Source organism: Camelus dromedarius, chromosome X (assembly GCF_036321535.1).
Source record: "Camelus dromedarius isolate mCamDro1 chromosome X, mCamDro1.pat, whole genome shotgun sequence".
Taxonomy (NCBI): Eukaryota; Metazoa; Chordata; class Mammalia; order Artiodactyla; family Camelidae; genus Camelus; species Camelus dromedarius.
Window position 1 is genome coordinate 85,782,086 of NC_087472.1, and position 6,628 is coordinate 85,788,713.

Genomic DNA, 6,628 nt, shown 5'->3' on the forward strand with positions numbered 1-6,628 from the left:
TATAGAGAGAACAGAAGTTGAAGAGGCCAACAGCAGAATCCAGGAGGATAGTCAGGTCCGTGTATGTCTCTGTAGATAAACTTTAGTTAAACCATGAAAGGGCAAGGAAAGTAAGGAAAGAAGGACTAGTCAGCACTGTGAAGTACTACAGAATGACCCAGCAGAGCAAGTGCTGAAAAGAGACCCACTGTAATGTTAATTAGTAAGTTAGTGCTGACCTTTGAGAGAAGAGTTTTTGTGGAGTTCCTTAAAGGAGAAAACTACCCCTTCTCCTGTGTCATGTAAATCCACCACCTCTCCCCTCCTCTGGGTCTTCTTTCATTAACTGTATCCCAGTACACTCCTGAGTTCATAATCATCCCCTCTGTTGGCTCCTCAGCAGCAAATAAACATAGCTAAAATACCTTTTCCTCTCTTCTCCACTTGGAGAACTCCAGTTCTGCTTTGAAGGCTTCACACCAAATGTTTCCTACATCCCAGGTAAGATTTAGACCCCTTTCCTCTCCTGCACTCTCATAGCACTTTGTAAACCTCCTCTTTTAGATCTTACCCAAATAGATCGGAGATCTCTCTCTCTGTGTCCATCTTTTCCACCACGCTTGTGAGCAGGAACTGTGCCCTGGTCATCTTATATTCCTAGTGCCAAGCATAGCGCAGAACACTCCGCAGAACCCAGTGTAATTTGTTGAAAGAATGGCTATTTGAGCTAAAAATTTCAAAAGCTGCATGAATGCTCCCTCCTAGAATGTTTTATTTTAGGTTTATTTCTTGACTTATGGGTCTAAAAAGTATATTAAATTTGAACTTTTACTTCTCCATAAACTTTATAGAAGAATTAAATGTTTGGGAGGGAAAAAAATCATGCACAGAAAATTATCCCACAGGGTAAAAAAAGAGAATAAATCTCCTTGTTGCTTGTGGCATAGTTAATATCAGATATAATCCATTGTAAACCAAAAGCAACACTACCAAAAAAATAAACGTTAAAATACAGATGAAAGGGAAGGAGTCTATTCCTTCTCAGACAAGGCAGTAGCTTTGCATATTAATGAAATTTAAATGCCTCACGGTAAGTAAAATGATTAGAATAGATTGCAATAACTTAAAAATGAGTACACTTTAAACAGCTTCTGTGATGAATAGGTGATTATGGAGAATCAGTCAAAAAGGCTAGTCAGACGTTGTTCCACTCTGATGCTCCCAGAAGAGGGATGACTGATGGCCTTCAATTAACAAAGAGACTGGAGGGACCAGCCAAGCTGAAGACACAAAGAAAGTCGACAGGTTGACTTACTGAAATGCACGAAGACGTCAGTCTGGAAGGTGACAATTACAATGCTGGGGCCTGTGAGCATTAGGGATGTGTATAAAATATAAATATCTGAAACATTCTAGAATATTCATTGAAATTGAGAAAAAAATAAAAGGAAAGGGGAAAAGACAAATAGCTGCATAAAGACTGGGGAAAAGTTTGAAATATTTGATGGCTTGAGATGAATTCAGGGCCTGTGGCAAATTACTTCAAAAACATGGGATGGCAAAGATTTTCTGTAAACGTTTTAGGCTTTGCAGGCCATATGGTCTTTGTTGCAATGACTAACTCTGCCATTGTAGTCCAAGTTCAACCACAGACAATAGGTAATTGAATGGGTGCGGCTGTGTTCCGATAAAACTCCTTTGTTTATGAAAACACTTGGGGGCCAGATTTGGCTTGCAGACTAGTTTGGCAACCCGTACTCTAAAAACACCAGTTTGTGATAAAACAGCAGATTGTGCAAAAGCTAATATGTAAATATGTGTGTGTGAGATCAATAGTTGTTGATTGAATCGTTGTTGTTGGAGTTTTCTGGGCTGTTTTTATTATGTTTGGTCCAGTACTTACATGAGGATATGTCTGAGTGTGTTGTTTAAATTGAGGCATCAGGACTATTTTCCAGCGCCCCAGGTAATTCCAAGGTGCAGCCACATTTGAAAACTAGGGTGCTAAAGGCGGCTACTCAAAATTCAGTGTGTATATTCGTCACCTGGGGTCTTGTTAAAATGTAGATTCTGATTCAGTAGGTCTGAGATAGGGCTTGAGATTTTGTGTTTCTAACAAGCTCTCTGATGACACTGACCTGCCAGTCCACAGACCACGTTTTGGGTAGCCCGGTCTTGCATTGGTTTTCAATGCGGGGATGTCTAGATCCTGCCCCCGAGACTGATGTGATTGGGAGGTGGCCTGGGCACTGAGAACTCTGAAAGCTCTGCAGGTGGTTCTAATGTGCAGCAAAGCTTAAGAAGCTCTGTGCTAAATAAAGCGCATGGTAACTTACCAATTTTAGTTATTATGTTATCAGTAGCCCTTTTGCCTGTTCTCCCCCTTCCAATCCACCCATTCCTCTCCTTTTCAGGTCCAAACATCCAGACGATGGTGGACTTCATCCTTTCAGTCTTTCCCACCTCTGAGGAGCAGAATGTAGTTCAGTATGGAAAGTGCAGGCTCAAGCAACCTGGGCTTGGGAAGAATAAGCAAAGTGTCCTAGGGGGCGATTTAAACGGGAGGCTGATTGAGACAAATGGGAGATTACCAAGAGAGTTGTCACAGCAAAACTCACCTCCGCGCTTGGGCCCAATTAGGGCACTGAAAATAGCAATCCACCCTCCTGAAGCTTGGCAGCAAATTACAGCCAAGCAGAGCCAGGAGGGAATTTTTCCTTCTCAACATGCAGAGTGACATACTTGGTCGAAATGCAAGAGAGACCCCCAGTGGCAAAGTAAAGATAAAAAATCTTTTCTCCAAACCATAAACACCACAAAGGAACTTAGAAGTGAGTGAATGGTGATGATGGTAATGATGATAAATGATGACTTACAAATAATATATACACTCTTTGTGCCAGGCACTGCTGTAAGTGTTTTAAAAGTCTTAACTCGTAATCTTTTCAGCAACCCAGTGGGGTTGACGCTTGTATTATCCCTATTCTACATGTGAGGCGTGAGGCACGGAGAAGTTAAATAACATGCCCAAGTTCACCCAGTTTAGTAAGTCGCTAAACTGGGATTTGAACCCAGGTAATCTGTGGTGAAGAATCCACTACACTGAACTGCTTCTCTAAAACAGGAGAGGAAAAAGGATCTTCAGCCAACTTATAGATGTAAACACTCACAGATAGCTGCTCGCCCTGTGCTTCCTCGTATCTAGAGAACAGTTAATTTATATATATATATATGTATATAATATTTGTCTCAAATATACATATATTTGAGAATGTCAGAGAGAGCGGGGATCTCAAAGCAGGCAGAGAATGAGTGAAAAGACCAAGTTTGACTAAGAAGAGTAAAAGAGGCAATACCATTCAATTCCATTTTCTGGAAACTAAACTCAAATGGCCATAAGCCTCATTTTAAAGAAAGTATTAAAGCACAATTATGGGGAAATGTAGAAAGATATTACTGCTTAGCTAAACTTGTTTGTATTTTAGTAAATGTTAAAAGCAATCCACTAGCTCTAAAAAGACTCAGGCTACCCCTGTGTCTTTGAATATAGGATACAAAGTCTGCAAATTTCTGACTTTGATCTTTGTAGACTATGCATGGCACAAAAGAAGCAATATGTTTTGAGTATTTTTTTTCTGAGACATAGACAACCTTAGGGTCTGCATGAGAACAGATTTCATCAGGTCAAATAGAGCATGGACTGAGAGAGGGGAAGAGTGTTAAAAGGGGAACAGGAAAAGAAACCACAGAAAAGCAGGTCTATAGTTTCCTTGGGAAATCTTTTTACTCGGAAGTAGTGTCTTTCTACCCATAGTCATGAAGACAAGGTAATAGGCTAACGCCTCTCCACATCTAGAAAGGAGAAATCAGAGGCCACACTGAGGTTAGGATCAGGCTGATTTTGCCATAAGCTCTGAGCCGACATAGGTGGTCCCAGTGTGGAATGAGGTAATGGTCCAGGTGGGGCCAGCAGCCCTCTGGGTGTTCCAACACCTCATCCCATCCTCTGAATGTGAACTGCCCTGGGTGTGGGGCTGGCTGTGCCATACTTTCTCCATTTCCTTTTTGGTGAGCTTATCTACTCCATTACCTCAACACCATCTATGTATAGGCTAATATCTCCCTTGTGTATATTTCCAAACCTGGCATCCTGCCTGAGCTCTAGATTCATTTTTCTGGCTACCTGCATGACAATTCCACTTACATGTCTAAAGGGTATCCCAGATTTTACATGGCATGCCTTCGTGGCCCCGAGAGTCCTCCTGTAAACACCCCCAGATTTATAAATAACACTACCATCAGCCAGGGTGTTCAAATCTAAACTTCAGCCTAGATTATTTCCCCCATTTCCCATTCCTCATCTCTGGTCCATAAAGCAAATCTTGTGGACTCATCCAACTCATCTGAAATTTGTCCTCATCTCTTCATTTCCTCCACAGTGCAAACCACCCTTGTCTCTGTGGACCTGCTATAATATCTCTTAACTGGCCTCTCAGTTTCATCTCACACCCCCACCCCTCTACATTCTTCAAAGCAGCCAGACTCACTTGGCTTAACATTCAGGGAAATTCATTCCACTTGATATTCAATATCACAAATTGACCTTCAGCCTTGACCTTTTATTTTTCAGTTCTTCTATTGAGGTAATTTGGGGTTTGGGGTACCATGTTACCTTAAAGAAAGAGTACAGTCAAAAGAAAAAATATATTTGCATCTTTTGTAAGGGCAACATGCATGTCCAGCATGGTGACCTAGGAAGTCACTCCCGTGTCTATGGGCAGGCCAGTCTAAGGCTCAGTTACCATTACTGTAGCCCAGGATGAGCTTGCCAAAGAGAGACTCTGCCAAACTGGCTTCTAAGGTGTCCATCTTGCTACCCAGAATCTACAAACATTAATATTTGCATATTTTAGTAAACTCAAAGTTTTCAGGTAAAATTTAAGAGCCCTTTATTTTAATCCCTGCCCCATCCCATTCCCTTCACTCTTCCTCCAAATACACCACCATTGTGATTTGCAGACCATATTTATATACTTTTACTATTCAGTGGCACCCAAATTCACCAGGGCCCCACCTCCCCCTCCCCCCAATATACCCACGTTGTTCATCAGGGGAACATTGATTTTGTGTTTTCCAGGGTCCCATGCAGTACCTTCTCCCTCCGTCCATGGAGACCCTGAGCTGCATGTGGAAGGGGCATGGGTGGGTGGAGAGACCCCTGGATACCTGTTTTAAACTTACAAAGTGAGAGATGTGCACACGCGAATCAACCAGAGACCTTTATCTATTTAAGAACCAATAACTTTATTGGAAGAAATGGTAACAATGAAAGAAGAAAAATTTAAGTGAACTTTTTTTTTGCAAGGGCAATATTGCCGTATGCATGCCAGGCAGGGTGACCTCGGGAAGTCACCCCGTGACCACGGGGAACTCCAGTCCAGGCTCAGTTCTTGTCGCTGTCGCCCAGGGTGAGCTTGTTGAAGAGGTACTCCACCATGCCGACTTCCGGGGTCCCCATCTTGCGCAGGGTGGTGATGTGGTCCCCCAGCTCCTTGATGAACTCGACCTGCTGGTTCAGGCAGTGGCTCTGCAGGAAGTGGCACAGGTGGGCGTCACTCTTGTTGCTGGCCAGCTGGTGCAGGTGGAGCAGGCTCTGGTTGACGCGCTTCTCTAGGCGCAAGGCGCACTGCATGGCCCGGAGGCCGCTCTCCCAGGCATCGCGTGTGGCTCCCTGATGTCGTGGAAGCAGAGGCGGCCCCCGCGCTGGTTCTGCAGGCGCATCAGGCTCTCGGCCCGTTCCCCCAGGTGCCGCGAGCGCTGCAGGAAGAAGCGGGCCAAGTGCTTCAAGGCCACGTCGTCGCGGTCGAGGTAGAAGGCCATGGCCAGGCACACGTAGGAGGCGTGGAGCTCCAGGGTGACGGGGCTGTTGGTGGCGGCCTGGCAGTCGGGGTGGTAGTTCTGGCGCCCCTGCGAGGGCCCCGCGGGCGTCATGGCTGGCGGCAGGGGGCGCGGCGGGCCTGAAGGCCAAGATCGAGGAGGTGCCGAAGCTGGGGACTCAGAGCATCCCTTGGGTGGGCGATGAGGGTGGCCGGAGGCAGGTGACTCCGGTCAGGGCGGAAGCTCTGGGATGGACCGGAATGTGGTTCCCTTACCTGGGCTTGAGATGGGGAGGGGATGACTAGTTGTGGGCAGAGGGGGGTTGGGGGGAGGGGGGAGAAGAGGGGCCAAGGGGGCGGGGTGCAAGCGCGGTATTCAAGGCTCCATCCAAGCCTGGGTGAGGCAGGAAGACTGCCCTGAGCATGTGGCCTGTATGATATTTTAAAATGTTACTCATGAATATAAGTGCAACTGTTTTGAGTTAACCACTTGCTTAATTTCTTTATTTCTTTGAGCAACTTATTTAAATAGTATCTTGTTGTTGTTCAAATGTTGGCATTTTATTTCATTTAATTCTTCTTCTGCTTAATAATTTCCCAATCTTTTCAAGACAGCTTTCTTGCTGTTATTTTATATATGCTTGATTTTATCTATCTCTCTGTGTATACACATGCACACATATATGTATATATACATATATATTAGTGTATGTTTATACACACATATAGGTATGTATATATACATATATTGGTACATTTTATACAATCACATT

The 6,628-nt window shown here is 44.2% G+C and overlaps 1 pseudogene; it reads right to left on the minus strand.

The window, feature by feature from the left end:
• Positions 1-5,384: 5,384 nt before the first annotated feature.
• Positions 5,385-5,970, minus strand: LOC116151019 (ferritin heavy chain-like; annotated as a pseudogene).
• Between the last annotated feature and the right edge of the window lie 658 nt (positions 5,971-6,628).